Genomic DNA, 20,947 nt, shown 5'->3' on the forward strand with positions numbered 1-20,947 from the left:
TCCAGTGGAAATGTCGTGAATGCTAATTTCGTGAACAATGAATGTGATAACTCTGTAAGTACTGTTTCAGCTTTGCCCTGCTTGAATGACTGGCTTAAAGAGCCGGCAAGCTTTTTAAACAAAGTTACTGTAGAAACACAAGCAGGGCATTCTTGTGAGAATGAGAACACCATAATTAACAACTTAAAAATATTTGACATTAAATTGTTTAAGTTTAAAAAGCTTCAGACTGAAATTCAGTATCTTACTGAATATATCAAAAGGAAGCAGGTCCCAAAGGGACTTCGACAGTGGTGTTTTCCCACTGGTATTATTTTAAACTCTAACTTTATATTTATTTCTGTGTCCAGAGTGGTATTTTCTCCTTACATATTTCATTCAGTTTTTGTTTTGCACTCGTTTGTTAGTAACAAAGTCATTAAAAATAATATATCACCCTCATCATGTTGAATCTCAGTCAAAGGCCATAGTGAGACTTTCATACGCGTCTGTGTTAGGATGCAAAGAAATGTACTGGTCATCACCCAAAGCAGAGACAGAGACACTGAACATTGGCACACAGAACTATAATAAACATCCTGTCCAGTGAAAGATAAAAAGACTTTGCCTAAATCAAATCCACTAGCAGTAGAAGAAACCCTTCCCATGTAGCAGATTACAAACTAAATGTCCTTCTTATGATTAGCAGATCAAGAGAACTCAAGAAGAAGTCAGCAGGACTGAAACTGGGCCCAAGCAAAGAGTTAGTCAAATGGTCCAATACAGAGTGCAAGACCATCGCAGGGGGAATACTCTTCAGAAGACTAAAAAGGTCAAATACTTTTCAGAAAAATCTAATCATCAGGTCTTGACTCAAAGGTAGGACCCAAGAACCATGTTGATGATATGATGCAGTGAATCCAAAGATAGTAATAATAATCCCTTTAACTTAGCAAGTGGGCAAGAATGAAAAAAACAAACAGTAGGTTCACTCATAAGGGAAGGATATTTCAATATGCAGCAAGCATAAACAGTTTCCCAGAAAAAAATGATTAGCTATGAAATTCATTAAAAAAAAATTGTTTCACCAAGTAGTAAAAAAACTTCTTTTCTCAATGACAGCGAGATCGCTGTAATCAAGTCATCTGGTAGTTTAGCACAGAACATTAAGGTTACAAGTTGACAAAGAGCTTTCTCCGTGGTGTGAGTTCCTCATTTTCTACTTACAAACTGCGTGACTTCAGCAAGTCGCTCAACCCGGAGCTCCTGGGTTGCTCATGAAAAAGGCACTTGTATACTGTGGTCTTACAGGTTAACAAATAAATAAAATACAAAGATTTTGGTCTACTTCTATCAGAAATAAAGGCGTAAATCATTTTTTCCTTATACTCTGAAAGTTCAGTCAACTATGCAGAATGCATTTTTAAAACAGTGCAGAAAAATTCTAAAAGTGTGTTTTACCTGAAGTAGTATGCTGTGCCCAATGTCAGTACACATACTGTAATAACTGCTGAAACTGAGAAAATAAGGGCTTTGGCAAGCTTAATATATTGAACCCATTATAAATCATCAGAATAGTGCAGTCTAGAACATTTCTTCCATATCAGAAGCATTAGAAGCCCCTTTCTTAGTCTCCAGTTTAATTTATATCTATCTTTCGGCTTTTCCCAGTTAGGGGTCACCACAGGGGAACTCCGGTCCGCTAATGATTGGCAGTAGATTTTTACGTACCGAGTTGCCAGCCCTGACGTACAGCCTTCAATGAAGGTATGCCCATTCACGCATGTCTCCACACAGAAGATGCTTTTGCTGAGAATCGAACAGGACAGCGTCTAACTTTTGGAAAGTTCAGACATGTTACTATCAATGAAATCTAACCAGAAATTTCACACAACAAGGCGGGAATCAGACTGAAAAAAAGAAAAGAAAGTAGCATGGGCAGTTACTTTCAACATGCACAGAACAAAAGTAATTTATTTCAAGAACTCTCTCTTAGCCAAATATTCATTAACAGCCAAAATGCTGGGGGGACAGTCAGAGAAATATTTTAAAGGCAGGACACCCTCAAAAAAAGTCTGCCAACTGCCAGAACCTTTTAATAAACTTATTTTTCTGTACTGATGTAAAGACTAGGAATCCTGAGAGTCAGTGCAAATTCAAATTGCTCTAATACCTGGTTGACCATTTTTTGTTAAACATTGAAAAGGTTAATAAAAAGACACTTGACAAAAAAAACCCTCTAAGACATACGAAGAACTGCAACAAGATAGCAAAAAATCTGAGTAGTTGGTTCTACTAAAAACTCTGAAAGGAAAAACCTAAAGCATAAGAAAAGTAAAAAAAAAAAAACTAACCCCCAAAACTCAGAAGAATGAAAAAGTAAAGTATAAACATTTTATATAGTAGGCAAGCCCTCTTGCACATTTTGGTGAGTACTTGTCTGTTTTTTTGTTTTGTTTTATTTTTGTCTGTTTGTGTTTGTTTGTTTTTCTTTTTTTTTTTACAGGACATCATTATTGTTTTGGGAAGACTTGGCAAGGCTTAGAAAGAACCCCCCGGGACATTAGCCTATTAACACTCTATGAATCAATGAATCTGTGAAAAACTCCTCTTCTTTCAGGGAGATGTCATCACCTATATCCACATACCTTCTGGCTTTGGCTGGATCTTTCACCCATGAGTCCTTCCCACATCCAAGGAATCATTATAGCAGGAGCTACCCTGTTGCTGCACCAGCTGGCTAACTTTAATGACGTTTTGTATTTCAGGATAATCATGCGTCAACCATTTATATATGCATTTGGAAGCAGAATCATTCATCAGCAATGCAAAGCATCGGCCCAACAGTCTTCAACTACAAAAAGACAAACCGGCATTGACTGAAAAAAAAAAATAAAACTAAAATGAATCTTATTTTGCTGGGGGTGGCAAGACCCCCAGCACCATTCCACATCGCCTGCTAATTAAATATACCAACTCTGAGATTGCACTACAGTGGGGAAAGGACATATTCCCCAATTCCCACTATAACATGATCTCATACTGAAAAAGCAGGTACTATTGAATGAGTTGCTTTTTGATCAACTAGACTGGCTTTTTCATCTGTTGATAAAAAGAGACATTAACAAAACCTTCTGCTTAAGTGCATTCACTGGTCTCTACCAAGATCGTAAGGGGCTCCTCTCAGCATAGAGTTCTGTGTATGATAGAGGTCTCATATGATGTTTTCCTCAGCAAAATACTTCTTATCATAGTACGTCATGGTCACTAAGCTATCTTTGTAATCAAAACCTTTCTTTCTCACAACATGGAGAAACATGGCATGGAAGCTAGATACATATGCATGCAGTCATTTTAAGAAATGCATTTTTATTCACTTCCTTTATCTATTTCTATCTTCCACATTTCAACTACTTGTCCAGAAAGTGTCAGCCAAAATGCAGAAAGACACATCACATCATTGCATGAATGCATAGCTGTAAGGTACCCGTATGATATGATAATAATTGTTATTGTTTACCTCCTGTTATCAAAACATATGCCTATATATGTCACCAGCATGTTATCAAGTAGGATTTTGAGCATAAGAGTCCTCTGAATTAATGTACCACTTCAAATGCAATGATTTTAAATATATTAAATATCATGAATTGTGTGGTGAACAGCAGCAATACAGAGTGAAGAGAACGGCTGCAGGTATAACCATGCCAAAATGTGTTCATGTAATAGTATAACTCCACTGATGTGAATATTATTTTGTCATAGAAAATCATTGTGTTTTTATTTATATTACACAGTTTTTTCAAGCAACATGAGGCAATGTAACAATATTCTCAGAAAAGGAATTATGGTCTCTTTTTGGAGTTCCTCAGTTTATATGGCCGTCAAATTTGTCATCTAAGATATGGCACAGAGAAATTCATGGAGTGTTTCAGAGACATTTCAAATATTTCAAACATTTTCTACCATGTACACTTGTTTAGAATGATAGTCATGACCCACTGTCTTTTTGAGTTTGCATTAACCAAAATTCTGACCTTGTGTTCAATCCTGTATAAAGGAATATACTTCAAATGTTCAGAGAAAGTGTATCTAGTGATGTCAAGTTGCATATCAGATCTGTTAGAGGCCAGCGATCAGCTTGAAGTAGCATTAGACTGAGCCATTGTTTTTGCCATTTCCCATTGACTTCTAATACAGCACAACTGACCCAATGTTTGCAGTGAGACAGATACGTGAGAAGAAGCTAGAAATGAGGAAAGAGTCCAACTGGGCATTCCTATAATTGGAGAAAGCATATGAAAAGTTCCAAGAAAGCTGAATTGGGCAGTCCTGCTGTGGTTTGAAATCCCAGAGTAATTGTTAGAATTAGTGCAAACTTGTACAGAGACCCACTGACTCAAGTAGAAACAGCGTTCAGTCTTATAGAGGGGTTCCCAATGGGAGTGGGTATGTATCAGGGTTCAGTTCTGAGCCTACTGCAGTTTATACTGGTTATGGACTACACTGGCATACAGGTCAGAGGGGACAGTCAACAAAGTTGCTGTATGCAGACAACGTGGCAGACTCTCAGCAAGTGCTTCACCAAAGGATATGGGAATGGACTGTAAAACTGAAGGCACATGGGATGAAAATGAGCACAGATAAGAAGTTGTCATGGCAGCAAATGGAGTTCAGAAGAAGCTGAGAACTGAGAGAGAAGGGAAAACAGTGGAACAGGTTAACAGCTTCACATATCTGGGAGGGGTAGTTGAGGAGGAGGAAAGTCTGAAAGAGGAGGTCAAAGCTAGTATCAGAGGGACTGCAGCCAAATAGCACAAAGTGTCAGGGTAGTGTATGACAGAGGAATGCCAAAGAAGGTGAAAAGTAAGTTGTACAAAACAATGATGTGACCAGTACTACTGCATGATAAAGAAACCTGGGTATTAAAAACAGAACAGATGAGGTGATGTTAATGAAGTGCCTGAGATGGGTGGTAGGATGCACACTGTGGAACAGATGAAGAAATGAGGACATAAGACAGAAGCCAAAGTAGCTTCAATTGCAGAAAAGGTCAAACAGAGCAGATTACGATGGTTTGGACACGTGACAATCTAGTGAAAATATTTGGGACAGACAACAAGAAAGCAAGAGGAAATGAGGGTGTCCCACAAGGAGGTGAATGGAATGTGCGTTGAAGAAGGTAGTAGAATGACACTGAATAGGGAGAGATGCAACAAGTGACATGACATCCATACCCCATGTAGAAAATGAGAAAAGGGGGAGATGATGATTCTAATGCATGTAACAGAACTTCTTTCACAGAACTGATCATGTACTGGATGATGTTGGATCATGAAAACTGTCAGTCTTATACACTGAAGTTATAAAACAAGTCTTGTGATAGTTTGGAACCTGCATGCTCTGTTAGACCAATGTCATGTTTCAGAAAAATCCATAAAGGAGTGAAGTGCAAACTCCTCAGGAAAAAAAAAAAAACATCTCAAAGATAGTATGTACTCACTGACCAAGAAATGGGGAAAGTGTTTAAGTTTCACAGTCCATTGGAATTTCATCTTTCATTTCAGATAGATTTTACAACTCTAGAAGATCAGTATTACACATCTTTTTGCAAAACTTTACAGCATGGTAGTGTGAAGGGAGAAGTGTAAAAACTGGAAAATGTTTTGAGTTTATATCAGTTTCTCTTTCTGTATTCCATCTTGTTTCAAGATGGATTCTCATGATTTAAGTATATTTCTGATCATCTGTTTCCTGCCAACATGGATAGTGTCAGAGTAAAAAGTTCCAAACTGGAAGAGAGGAACTTGTGCCTAGTATGGAAAGGCACAGATAAGGGGTCTGCTGATTCTTGGCAAGCAGAATATTGCAAAGGTGCTCAGTTTTAATTGGTTACTGGCTACAGTTTAATACATACAAAATATTCTGCCTTGAAGCAGTAATAATATAAAAGAATTACGTTTCTTGTGTCTGAGGAGACAAGACCTTGATTGCTTAATCTGCCCCGTACTTGTGCTCTTTTACAATAAAAGAGATTATTCTACTCTGCTGAACTGTGTTGTATAAAATTATTTTTGTACCGTAACAGTTTGCTGCCATGAAGTCTCAGATCTTTTGAGTCTTTTGTCAGTTGCTGCCACAGATATTACTTCTAGGTCCATTCTTGACAGATTTTTTTGTCAGGTGCATTTTTGGTGTGCCAGCACACAATTTTACCACTATCAGCAGAATTTTAAATCTCTACAGGTAAGCTTTGAAAAACAATCTTTAATGCAAATTATTACAATTCTATGAGAGCAGGTTAAAATTGTATGAAAGTACATTAAAATTGCATGTGAATGGTTTACAATATATATATTTTGTATCTGAGTGGGTTCTAATCACAACAAAGGAAAATATATCCGTTTTTGTATGAGAGGGGGTCTAATCACATATACAAACAAGAATGAAAGTAGGTTTTTAATCATAGTTGCGTGCTATCACATAAGACTAGGTTTTAATGTATGTAAGTGGGCAATGTTATCAAAGGTTCATAGGAGGTTACTAGGCTAATGGCCCTAGGGCCTTTACAAACCTAGCCACGTAAAAAAAGTACCCTAGTTGATCTTAGTTAGATGGTTATTGTATGCGGAGTGATATTATAATCAGCACCAAGTGCTCCTGTCCATGAAGGCCATAGGTGCCACCCCTGGGGTTAATTTGCAGTTTTCCATCCAACTATCAAGGTTATACTTAAATAGGGTCATTGAGGAGCTCTGCTTCACATGAAATGGGAGTCTATTCCAGAGGAGCAGCAATCTTTGGAAGAAATACCTATCTCTTGGGCAAGTTCTATTAATGTCGCAGGCCAGGTTGAGCTCACTGGAGTGAGTCACTGTTGTCCCATTTGATTTGTGGATGTGCAGCATTTCCATTAGGGCAAGATCAGAGACTACTTTGTAGGCCAGGCACAGGTCATTTCTCAGCAGCCTCTACAATACAAGAGTACAGTGACAGGGCTTTCAGTCTTTCCATGTAGATCATGACTTGGAAGCTCTGAATTCTCTTGGTTAGAAACCTCTTTGGTCTCTCCAGCTGCTGCAGGTGTCTAGTAAGGTACATACAGAAGGGAACACTGTACTTTATTAGTGGTCTGATAAAGGCTGAAGTACAGCAGAGTAACGACTTCCTTGGTCTTGGATGCAATGTGCTTATTTATGAGATGGGCAGTGTAGGAGGTTTTCCTTACTATGGTGGAAACATGGTGGTCAAAGTTTAGATTGCTATCTACCTGTGTTTCCAAGTCACACATCGCTGTGTTTGAGCTTAGAGAAGTGCTGTCTATATCATAACTAGCAAGGACTACTTCTCTGCCAAAGGGGATAATGAGGCATTATTTTCTGTTTAGTTTCAGTCCATGTCTTTGGTACTAATTGTTTGTCAGTGTCAGTCCCTTCTGTAATTTGATGATGTAATTGGGGGGACTCTGTGATTGCTCCAAGTTTACAGTTGTCTAGAAACTTAGTAAGCCACAGGCCATCAACTTCTGTTTGAATTTCATAAAAAATAAATTCCAAACAGCAGAGGGCCAAGTACAGTGGTGCAGCGGGTAGCGTTGTCACCTCATAGCAAGAGGTTCTCCAGTTCGATTCTTGGCTGGGGTGCCTTCTGTGCAGAGTTTGCATGTCCTCCCTGTGGTTGCGTTGGTTTCCTCCGGGTGCTCTGGTTTCCTCCCACATCACAAAGACATGCAGTAGGTGGATTGGACACTCTAAATTGGCCCTAGGTGTGAGTGTGTGAGTGTGTGTGTGTGTGTGTGTGTGTGTGTGTGTGTGTGTGTGTGTGTGTGTGTGTGTGTGTGTGTATCTGCCTTCTGTGGAAGGCTGGGCACTGGGCTGGCAACTTGACAATGTAAAACTCCACTGCCAATCATGAGCGGACAGATGATCCGCTGTGGCGACCCCTACCTGGGAAAAGCCAAAAGAAGAAGAAGAAGAGGGCCCAATACAGATCCCTGTGATACACCATTGGTAACTTGCCTTGTTCATTCTATCAATGAACCAGTTTGCTACCCAGCTAGTGATGAATGGATTGATACCCAGCTGGAAGAGTTTTTCAATGATCCCCGAGTGGAGAATTGTGTAAAACACCTTGGCTAAATCAAGATCGGTGGTGTGTACTGCTTTACCCTCATTCAGGGCTTTGTTGACTTTCTCAAAGAAGTTTACCAGGTTTAATAAGTAAGATCTACCCTTGACGAAACCAAACTGAATTAGGTCAAGAGTTTGAAGGTTGCCTATGTCCTGGTTGATAAGGTTCATGATGATTCTTTCCATGGCCTTGCAGATAAAGCTGGTCAGGCTAATGGGTCTATAGTTTCCAGACTCGGTTGATGGACCCCTTTTTTGCAAGGGGATAACTGTTGCTGTTGTCTACTCCTCCAGCACAAAAACAGTGTTCAGGCTGTAGTTAAAGAGACAGCTAAGTGGCTCCACTAGGTCTTGTTTTAGATTGTTTAGTGTGCAGCCTGGGATGTTATCTGGTCCCATAGAGGCCGTATTTTTGGCCTTAGAGATCACTTGAATAACCTGTTCTTTGAAGATAAATGGTAGAGAACAGATATCAGGAATGCTATGGGGTATGGCTGGTGGGGACAGGGGGGTGAAATTGTCAACAAATCTGTCAGCTAACCGGTTGGCAATTTCTTCAGGTTCTGTGTCAGTGTTGCCATCCACTATAAGTTCGGCAGACAACTGGGTATTCCCTTTGAGGTTTCAGATGTAGTTAACAAATACCGTATGATTGTCTTTAGCTAGAGATGCCAGTCTAGTCTCGTAATTTGCTTTAGAGGACTTTACAAGGTTTCTAATTTGCTTGTTTAGGCTGTGTAGGGTAGTTTTTCCTTGCTGAGTATGTTAATTCTTGTTCTTAGATATCAGTTTCTTTCTTTTGTTATATAACTTATTTATATTGGTGGCTTATTTTTGTGAGAGGACCTGGTTGTACTGTCAGGTACTGCCAAGTCAATACATTTGTTAAGTGGCTAAATAGGGTGTTTGTGTACTTTTCCGCACAGAAGTCATTGTTGCCTGTGTTAGCAGGGGCATTGAAAACATTTATACTATCACCTAGGAGGTGATAGTTTGCTTTGGAGAACATTTTTCTTTTTGCTCCTGTGGGGGTGTCAGGTCTGATCTTTACATCAAACAAGACGGATTCATGGCCTGATTTAACTAGGGTGGGCAACACACTAGGGGTAGCGCAGTAGTCTCCCATGTTGCCAAGTACTAGGTCTAGGATATTTGAGCCCCTTGTTGGGGTGCAGACTAACTGTTCCAGTGCATTTGAGTTATCAAAGTCAGGAACCTCAATGTGGTCATGTTTGTGCTTGTGTAAGTCACCCAAACAATGGATGTGTAGTTGATGTCTCCCATGACCAGGGTGTTTGGCTATATACTGAGCAATTCAAGCAAGTCCAGGTAGGTGGTGTGCTTCTTCTAGTTCATTGTGGGAAACCTGTAGCTAGCTATGATGTGGTAGGGTCTTTTGCCTATAGTTACTTGGATATGGAGAGTCTTACTGTTTCACCAGTTGCAAGGTGTATTTGGATTTAATAAAAATGGATACACCTCCACATTTGTTTTTTTCCTGCTCATTTTGGTGTCTGAACATGTGGAAGGCATTGAAGCTCTGCATGACCAGGGTACTGTCCATGGCCTTGAACCAAGTATCAGTGACTGCACAGACATCAGCATCTTCCAAGGTGAGGAGTCCTTCCAGGGGGTGCTGCTTACTGTTTAGGCTCCTAGCATTAAGCATCATTACTTTGAGTTTGTCTCTAGAGTATTTTTCTATGTCGGAAGTTTGTTTTTTTTACATAGCCTAAAAAAGGCTCTATGGGAGGAGGCAAGTGGCTTTGCCAATATCCTAAAACCTTGAGGAGACAGGTAAAGGCCGTCTCTGGTGAAGCATTGATGTTTGTCGTCATGTCTTCCCAGGTTGACAGACACTGGATCTCCTTGAAGTGACACCAGAATCTAAGCCAATTGTTAAAATCAAAATTTTTTGCCTGTGCTGTGGCATCATCCTAGGTGAAGGTAGAATGCTGCTTAGGACTAGGAACATAACTACCTGGCACACACAATCTGAGAGCTCTATCTTGTCTCTCTTTGCATAGTCCAGAGAGATATGTCTCAAGTCATTTACTCCAACATGTACTAATGACAGAGTCATAAAGGTAATTGCTGCTAAGTGACTTGAGTGCATGCATGACTTGGTGGATCCTGGCACCTGACAGGCAGCTGACCGTGGCCTTCTCCTTGTCCAGCCTGGTGAGAGGGACGTCTGTGTGTCTCAGCTACTGAGTTGCCTATGACTAGGAAATTTGATTTAGAAGTGTTTTGCCTTAGAGGCTTTATTGCTGAGACACTGTTATATGTGTTGTTATGTGTACTGCTCGTGTACCATTATGTGATGGTTGTCTGCATTTGAGAGGTCTCTGGTCTTTTGGTAGGCTCTTGGTGAGCACCTCCACGTATGTAGGTTTATGTGTCTTGACTTTATTTTGTGTAAGAGGAGAGGTGTGTGAGCTAACAACCTTTTTGAATTCTTGTTTATTGTTACATAAGAGGACTGATTCAAGTTTCATGGTATAGTGGCATCTCTCACATACTCTATTTGTTTGCTTTAGGTGTAGGTGGTTTACATTAGGCATTTGCTACATTGCCTCAGGATGCCCATGTCAATCAGGCTAGCTGGAGAAATGTTAGTAAACTGGCTGTTCATAGCAGCAGGCAATTCCTGTTTTTTGGGAGGGCAAATATCAGCTATACCTCTGGGATTAGCAAGCGTACTTCAGACTATATAGGATTAGTGAGGAAAGTGTGGCGATGCTCAACAGTGCTTAACTGAGCTGCCTGCAGTGCAGCAATATGCAACTGAGTTGCCTGAAGAGCAGCAGAGAAGCCTGGTAGGGTTTCACTGAGTGGTGTTCAGAGTAAAAAATGTGATTCTAGGCATTTGCATCTATGCAAGGCACCACTAAACCCCATTTCACAGTGCACAGCTACACACAAATGTAGTGTTCAAATACAAGCTAACACAATCTACCAATGGAGAAGCCCCTGACAGAGCCTTTATTCCAGCAATCTCCAACTCAGATGGCTCCTGAGTTACCCACTTCTACCACAAGGGTGCAGGGGGCCATCTTAATGTAGGATGGCTGGCTTTAGTGCTCAAGCGATAGCAAACAGTCTACATTCAACAATTCTAAATATACCATATGCTATTTAAAGCAGATGAAGCAAAATATACAAGTACAGAATAACTCAGTCACAGTAGCAAAAACAGTACAAAATGAAGCAATAGTTTAGTGAAATACAATACACAAGTGCAAAAAACAGGTTTAAATTCTACTTATTTGTCGAAGATTTCAGTGGATGCCTTGGATTCTTTTAGATGCATTTCAGATCTCTGGCTAAGAATGCCAAACTCTGAACAGCTCCACCAAACTGCTTTATAAATTAGTACTAGGCTAACTGGCCTTGTGAGCCATTCCACACCCAGCCAATTACCCCAAGTGAGAATCAGACCCTGCATGTTGTGCCTATAAGGTGAACATCTTAACCACTATGTCAATATCCTACCCTTTACCAACCCCTGCTCCCATCATTGTACTGAAATTACAATAGGCGCACATGTGGGTGTATTGAGACCTGGGATTTGGGACTTCAGCCAGACACATCTTTAATAAATATGGCAAAGATATTTGTAATCTTTTGAAGTAGTCTGAGCTCACTAAAAATGATAGTGCACTGTAGTTCCCTGAGAGAGGAACTTTTAATAGTTATTTTAGAGAATCTTAAAAAGAATCTGAAACAAAAAATAAAGTACCTGCCTCTTGTTGGTCAGCTTTTAATAACTGGCAAGAAAAATCAAAAAATAAGCAAAAGGAATATGTAGTTAAAAGTTTAAAATATAATTCAGCTAGATTAAAAACACAGCTGCACTCAGCCTATAGAACAGTAAATATTTTATAGAAATGTGCAGAAGATAAATGTCATGGTACCTGGGATTTTTATCCTTTGAAACAGCTAGAAAAGTTAAAGATAATTCAATTGATTCTTCTGATGATGAGTGTCCTCTAATTCCTTCAGCTCCCCCTCCCCATGATAACCATTCTGCTTCCTATGAAGCAGAATGCACTTCTTCTCTGGGAGAGCAGGTAGGGGTGCAATTTGTAGATAGTTTCCTACTGTTTTCCGTGATACTTCCCAAGTTACTTCCAGTATTTCTTCCCATCCCCAAGGGTCAATTTACAACACTAGATTTTGGCAGCAGTGACAGCAACATGCTGTTTCACATTGTGATCAAATGCTAATGAGAACATAAGGGAAGACATATCAGAAACACAAGCATGCATCTAGGAAGAAACACACTGGTAAATTAAAACGGTTATGCAATAAAAGTGCCCCTTCTAAGACAAATGCTCTAAAGAAGATTAAAATGTTAGTTATGCAGTTTCCATCAATCACTGATGGAGAGGAATATAGGTGGAACCTACCTTTATTTTATTTATTTATTTATTTTACCTTTGTTTAGCAGGAAAGTCCAACTTGGAACAAATCCAGTTTTCAGCAGAGGCCTGGGGAGAAATGTTCCAGATACATGTCTTTATAACATGGAAGGAAACCCACACGAATGCAGGGAGGACATGCAACCTCCGCACAGAAGGCACCCCAGCCGAGAATCGAACCAGAGAACCTCTTACTGTGAGGCAACAATGCAACTGCTACACCACTGCAGCTTCTAAACAAAGCTTCCAGGATTCATCAAATTCTAATTCATCCCCTGAGCTGGACATCTCTACCGCTAAGAACAATCTGACATTCAGATTCATCCATTGAGAGAGGTATCTAATCCTTCACCAGACTGGGACAGTGATGCTTAACCTACTATAAGGGTAGTTAGTGCACCCATTTAGACTATTGTGGATCTGTTTATTTCCCATTTGAATACACTCAAGTAAATATGCTAAAATTTTAGAAGGACATGTGCAGTTACAAAATTATACTATTGAATACTTAAAGGGACAATCCTAGGGATTTTTTTGTTTTGATTCAGCCTTTGTTTACATTTCAGGTTTGCCTTTTTGAGCATGCTCACCTTTGGCTGAGGGGGGTGGGGGAAGACTGCCTGCAGGAAGTCTCTTAGGTGTTAGCCACATTCCATCTCAAATTGCAGTTGTACTCACAACAGCCCTCCATGTGAGCCATTCATTAGTTTAATCTGTGCATTTTATCCATTGAAAAAATGAGCCTTTCAGGCATTTCATGACCTGACTGCTGCTGCTACTCTAGCAAGCACAGCAGTAATGCAATGCTTTTAAAGGGGCATTATTTTGTTTCTAAAATCAGTTGCTTGCTGGAGTACTTTGTTTACCTTTTAGTGCAGTGTAAGTCATGTTTACACAGAGGCAGGAGTTTTAGAGAAGCTTATTAGCATACTGATACTGCAGGTCAGATGTCACAGACTTCAGTGTGAGATAGTTATTATTAGGAACTGACTGCTAATAGTTCACCATTTGTTCCTTTGTATTTTCCTTCCCCACCCATAGTCTATTAGCTGAATGACTGGTTTAGACTCAGCCAGAGGCACTATCTAGTCACACTCGGATCTGCAGCCCTTGCAGCACGGAAATTACATCTTTAGTATGTGGCTGTTTTTTTTTATAAAACTTAGTGGAATGATTATCCCAGCCTAGGCAATTGTATTTTATTTTGTTTGTTTTGTTTCATGCTTGTTGCTACATGCTTTTTTCCCTTCACTGGCAATTACTTTTCATATGTTTAGTAACAGTGTTGCTTAGTACATTTACTCATGCAGACATACATTTCTAAGACAGTCTCCCATCATTTCAGAAGATAGCATTGCTTTGGACATTTGCATCATTTAACAAACCCACTGAGTTGCAAATGTCCTAAGATTCTAGAAGAATAAAATCTTATAATATTCCAAAAAAAAAACGTCAGACAACTTTGAAATTGAATCTTGCTACTGTACTAAAAGTATTTTCCCATTAGCTGCCAACCTTCAGGATTCACACAGTAACTGTCTGTATAATACTGATTCCATCCAACTGAATTTATTTATTTTTTTCTATCCTGCATTGTGGTAAAATGTTTGAAACTTCCACTCCTTTCCTGAATATTTGACTTCAGGAGAGTTACAGTGCTTACGATTTCAAAGCTGAGGCGGCAACTGTAGTCTCTATATTTCCCTATCTGTGTGCATAAGTATTTACGCAATAAGTAATTTAAGTTTATATTCATGTGGTTGTAAAACCACAGCCTTGCTATGTCTTACTGACCGGCTGGCAATTCAAGGCATTCTTGAATGTCTGTCAAATTTGTATATGCTGGATATGTGATAATGTGTGTATTTTATTAAAACTTTATATGCACTGCAGCTTATTATTTTAGTGGTATACTTCACTGTTAATATTGGAATTCTCAAAACTTTTCTCAATCTTGCCTCTTTTGTGACTCAGATGGCTGTGTTAATGAGACCACTTACCCCCTAATCAAGATAGAAATAGATAATTTAAATAAATAATGCATGTGTCATGTGTCATTATGTGTTTTTCATATGCATTGCTTTGGTTGTTTAAAATGTATTTGCTGTATATCTTTATGTTATTATATATCCAATCTCTCTCTCTCTCTCTCTATATATATATATATATATATATATATATATATATATATGTATATATATATATATATATATATGTGTGTATATCTATATACTCATATAAAATATATATATATGTATATATATATATATATATATATATATAGGTGTACTTTTGAAGAACGAAAGTTCACTACTTCGCACTTCAAAAGTACACACACACTAACACAAAAGTGCACTTTCACGAAGGTGCACTCTTGCAAACCTGCTGGACTGAACGGGCTAGCAATCATGGACCTTAGGGTTAGGGCACGGGTTAGGGTAAGGGGAATAGTTAGTAGGACTATCCCCTTACCTTGACCTGTGCCCTAACCCTAAGGTCCGTTACTATCACAGCACAGTGGAAGACATTCCAAATCGGGCTATGTCCTCCACTGTGGTATGGACCTTAGTTGTCAGGTGGGTTGCTAACTGGCTCACCTTCAGATCACACCAGCAGATCTGTCAGCAATGGGGTTCCACAGGGGTCAGTGCTGAGCCCTCTATTGTTTGGAATATACTTCTCGGAAGTTCAGGCCAAAACAGAGGGGCTATGTCTGACTACGTTTGCCGATGAGTGCAAATTAGGTGCAATCATTTAATCCCCAAAGGATGTCAGTATGCTTTAAGAGCGGCTTACACAAATGAAAGATTGGTGCCAGAGCCATGGACTCAAACTCAATGCTAACAAATGCATCATCACCCCATTCAGTAAAAACAATATGATATCCCTGCAGACTATCATCTAAACAATAATAAACTATGTAATAACTCAGTAGTGAGAGAACTGAGAATGCAAGTTGACTGTAGCCAAAACTTTGACCACCATGTGTCTGGTGGTAAGGAAGGCATTCTACGTTGCTCACCTCATTAGCAAAGGAATTGTCTCAGGAGTGAAACAGGTTGTAATTCCCGTGTACTCAACCCTCAGCAGACCAGTAATTGAGTACAATGCTCCTTTTGTATGTACCTTACCTGCCACCTGCAGCAACTTGAGAGACCTCAGAGATTTCTAACCAAGAAAATTACAAGGTCTCCACCACATTATACACTGACAGACTAAAGTCACTGTCACTGTACTCAGCAGTGTACAGACTACTTAGAGGAGACTTGTGCCTGTCCTACAGAGCAATCTCAGATCCAAACCTAATGGAAATGCTCACATCCGCAAGACAAATGGGATAAGGGTCATTTGCTCCAGGGACCTTAACCTGGCCTGCAACATAAGTAGGACCTGCTGGAGAGAGAGATATGCCTCTCAGAGGTTGCCTCTCCTCAGGAATACACTACCAATTCACATCAAACTGAGGCCCTCTTTGACCCTGTTTAAGTGTAACCTGGATGACTGGATGGGAAACCATAAATTCATTGCCAGGGATTTCACCTATGACCCTCCCAGAAATGGGCATCCATTGCTAAGATTTTGAGTTTAGGATAGATCATTTATATTGGGGTTTTCTGGTATTATATTGTGTACCAACTGCTACTCTTATAAAGACCTTTAGGTCACTTGCCTAGTAACCACCTATGAACCTAGCAAGTAACAAGAGTATACTTGCCTTCAGTCATCTATATTTTTTACAGATAATAATCTTACTTGAGTGGTGGCACACTGTCAGACTGCACTGTAATTTTTTAGGATAACTGTTGCCATATCCATAAGAATTTTGTGGGGGGAGGCTTAGGATGGTGCAAGCTCAGCAGCAGGTGGCCAATAGTAATAACATGTAGATGTTAATTTGCCATTACAGAGTTGGAATTTTTCCTGGATACACAACTAGAAGGCAAACAAGGTACTCCCAACTCAAAATCGGACAACAAATGTGTAGTTTAACAAGGGGCCAATGAGCAAAAAGGGTGAGGTGAAGAATAATTGGGCATTATACTATGTTGCTTTCACAGTGGGCTCAGTTCAAGAGAGTGACACTGGAAACTGCACCAGTACCAGTGCGGGTACATATTCCTTAAAAGTATCAGTGGACATATGAGAATAACAGATAAGAAGCACCCTCAGTACAGGTAGTTAGGTGGCTTACAGAAGGGTACTACAGCACTTTAGAGACACTAGGGAGGTGCAAGGAAGTCCAGTTGTATGGCTCATAGCAGTACAACAATGAATTGCACACACCCTGTGACCTTTAGTCTGATTAAAATAAGTTGAAAGCAGCATTACACCTGGCAAGCTAGCAGCTGGCTGCACAAAGCCATGGGGAGGCAGTGTGAGCCTTATGGGACAAACTCCAAAATACATGTCGTCAGTAATACAACAGATTGTTTTTCATACCCTGTTGTTTATCATCACTATGTGGAGCATTTAGCTGGTCAAAAGAAGAATATTCTAATGATAAATAGGAGCAACCTATGACCGATCAAGACGTAAAGAACTAGCGGCTGGCTACAGGCTTAAGGGCCACAGAATGGAATATAGTACTGTGCTTACAACATTACCAAACACTGTGCTTCCAACACAGAAGTCCACTCAAACAGTTTCATCATAGACTGGTACTTAAGAAGGAGCAGTTTTCTTGCCATGAGAAGGGTGCCCTGCTTATCCAGCTTCAGGTGAGGGCTGTATTGAAGAAAATAGTGTAGTGATGAAGCTTGGATCCCAAATATATACCCCACGTTCAATTAGATTCCATGCTCATTTAGCATAGTGGCAACTTCTCATGTGCAGTGGGCAAGGACATGATGAGAGAACATCAAGAAATTATGAAGATGGAAGTATAACCCTTATGAAATACAGCTGAAAAATAACCTCTTCTACCATGCCTAATATTGTTGTCTTTTATTTGCAGAGCCTGAGTGTAACCTGTAAGACACGCATTGTACCTTCCAACATTACCTTTTGTTAACTGGAGCTTCCTGCATGTTTTATCACCTGGAACCTCGCTGGTGCTCTTCCATGTGAATGGAAGCACCTGTCTTATAAATCACCTTCTGGAACATACTAAAATTACCTGCGAGGTATTGTGGTACCAAAGGTATAATATGTAAAATTTGTGTTAAAGCCCAAATTATGATATTTACACTGAGGCCACACAGTTAGCTGAGCTGCACACCTTTCCAAAATCCTTACTGTTGCCTACTATTCATGGTGATACTTGTGTCATGGATTTAAATGGCAGTTTTGATATGTACAGTTCTTGCTCTGTATTCCATTCTTAAGCAGAGTATTGTCCATCAGTAGGGTACATGGCCCATTCCACCCTACTTGACCTCTTACAACATGCACACCACCATGAACACCCGCAACAAAGACTGTCCTTTATAGGCACAGAAATGGAACATGGCTGGCACAACAGATTTCTATCCCAAGGAATCCTACACTTCTTGAATAAACTTCCTATGCATGTCAAGCAATACTACACATGGTCTGTATTCAGTAATATTCTGAATAAATAGCCTGGAAATCATAAATCCTCTTTGGGGTATATAACACGGTGTTTCATGACCATGGAGCTTAACTCACTCAACAGTGCTCAGACTTTTAGCTGGCTATGCTTATCAATGGTCTTTTAAACTGCAATCATAGTATATACCTATGAACTTATCAAACTACTATATAATTACCAGGTATCTTACAAATGTGCATGCTGCATACAGAATATATCTGCAGACAAAAACATCAGTTTATCGATGAATGTATTTTTATAAGCCATCTTATTTTAATGTCATTAAATAGTTACTAATATATACTACTGACCACTCCAATTTTCATATGACCATGACTGTGATACAGATATCTCTGAATTGCACATTGCCTACATGTTAACACTGACTATATAGTTTAGCTTTACACACTGTGCTGTTTTCATTTCTGAATACTCACTACTGTGTTTTATGTGCTGTAAGAGTACCAACAATAAACACATATAACAAGGTAGCTGTAAACAAACATTTAATTGTTTATTTCAATACGTAATTATTGAATCCCTAAATTAAGTGGATAGTCTACAAAAGGCCCTTACAGAAACAGATGCTTGGTGCCAGAGCCATGGACTCAAGCTGCCAAGAAATGTATAGTTATCCCCTTTGGGAAAAAACATGTATCCATGAATTACCACATAGGTGACAGTACACTAAACACCGGAAGTGTGATAAGAGACTTAGGGACACAGGTGGACAGAGGTCTCAACTTCGATAACCACATCGCCACAACAGTCAGGAAATCCTTCCATGTGGCATATCTCATCACTAAGGGCTTTTCATCCAGAAAAAAGGAGGTCATTGTCCCACTGTACTCATCCCTCATTAGACCCATTATAGAATACAATGCCCCATTTGGTATGTACCTCTCAGGACATCTGCAACAACTGGAAAGGCTGCAGAAATACCTCACTGAAAGAATCACAGGCCTAAAGCAGATGCCCTATGCTGACTGTCTAAAAAAACTCCAACTAAACTCTGTTGCATATCGTCTACTCAGAGATGATCTCTACTTAACATACAAGGCCATGTCAAACCCAGAGCTGTTGGACATGCTACACTTAAATAAATCCCAAACCCTCAGAGCCACATGCTCCAGGGATCCAAACCTTGTCATCACAATGAATAAAACATGCTGGAGGAATAGGTTCTTGACCCAGAGACTCTCATACTATGGAATAGATTACCCATACATGTCAAACAGAGCACCTCTTTGGCCCTCTTCAAAAGGAACCTTGATGATTAGATGGGAGATAGGAAATTCACCCCGGGGGATCACGTCAGCCACCCTGCTAGACAGCGGTCCAGGGAAGTAAATATTGTGGGAAGAAATATCCAGGGAATTGTTATGGCTAGGCTTATATGGGCCCTATGGCCCATTAGCCTAGTACCAACCTATGAAACTATAATGAAAACAACAAATAGATGTGTGCTGTACTCTCCAAAATACCATGAATTAAATTTAATTTCCGTTTGAAATCATATAATTTTTCCCCCTTACTTCTTTATTCAGCTTGCGCGGTGGTGGTGGTGCTGCGGTAGCGTTGTCGCCTCACAGCAAGACGTTGTCAAGTTTGATTCTCAGCTAGAGCGTCTTCTGTGTGGAGACATGCGTGAATGGGCGTACCTTCGTTGAAGGTTGTGCGCCAGGGCTGGCAATTCGGCACGTAAAAGACCGGAGTTCCACTGTGGCGACCCCTAACTGGGAAAAGCCTAAAGACACAACAACACAACATTGAAAACAGTGCCCCATTGGCACATACCTCACAAAGTACTCAGAGCAGCTCAAAATACATCAATGTTTCCTCAACAAAAAAGATCTCAAGTCTCAGTAAATGCTACTCTGACAGACTAAAAGACTTGTCTCTTTACAAAGTGTCCTACACATTCCTGAGTGGGTCATGTCTACTACAATTCCCATGCTATGAAGGACCCAGTATTCTAAGATCACCATCACCACAATAAAATGAGTTGTAACCCAATACTATCACATCAACATTTCCAGAAGGCTTGCAAAGTACGTTACCCAGTGCATTCCACATTTGTGAAACACGCTGACTTTACATGTCAAACACAGTACTTTACTTGCTTCATTTATAAATAGTTTGGATAAATGTAAGAATTTAGGACTAAACCAATAAAAACAGCAAATCCATTTTTCAAAAGTGTGTTGTTTTCCCCTCCAAAAAGAAAAGCAAATGTTATTTTCATTCTGTCTTTTGCAGATTAATTCATAGTTTCATTTTTCTGACCTTGTTATATCTACCAGCAGGAAAAACTACTAATGGGAGTCTGGTGTGTTCTATACTGCCTGATTAACATACAAATAATAATAATAATAATAATAATGTATTACTTAAACTACTAATGGGAGTCTGGTGTGTTCTATACTGCCTGATTAACATACAAAAAATAATAACAACAATGCATTACCTAGGTCAGTTGCAATTTATGATATATATTTTTTTCAGCCAGGTTAGGTCTAAATTATTTACTCCCAAAACATATTCATACCTAAATTTGTCTTAGCATAGTCCTCGTCTTTAGTAAGCAATCTCATTAAATGACAAAGAACATTCACAAGTGGTGATCTTTAAATGTGTGCAAACAGGTACCTGTGCAATACAAACACAAGCTATTAGCACATCATTTTACCTTTTACCTACCATCACCATTTGTTATGACACAAAATTCCAGCCAGCGAGGGGAAGGGGGGATTCCCTGGGTTTTTGTGCAGATGTAAATCAACATTAGTAACCCTCCTCCATCTTGGTATTGAAGCCTTGCAACTAAATATTTCATTTATAATAAAATAAATAAAAAATATTTC

This window comes from Protopterus annectens, chromosome 14.part0, assembly GCF_019279795.1.
Source record: "Protopterus annectens isolate FY-2018-M chromosome 14.part0, PAN1.0, whole genome shotgun sequence".
In the NCBI taxonomy this organism is placed as follows: Eukaryota; Metazoa; Chordata; order Ceratodontiformes; family Protopteridae; genus Protopterus; species Protopterus annectens.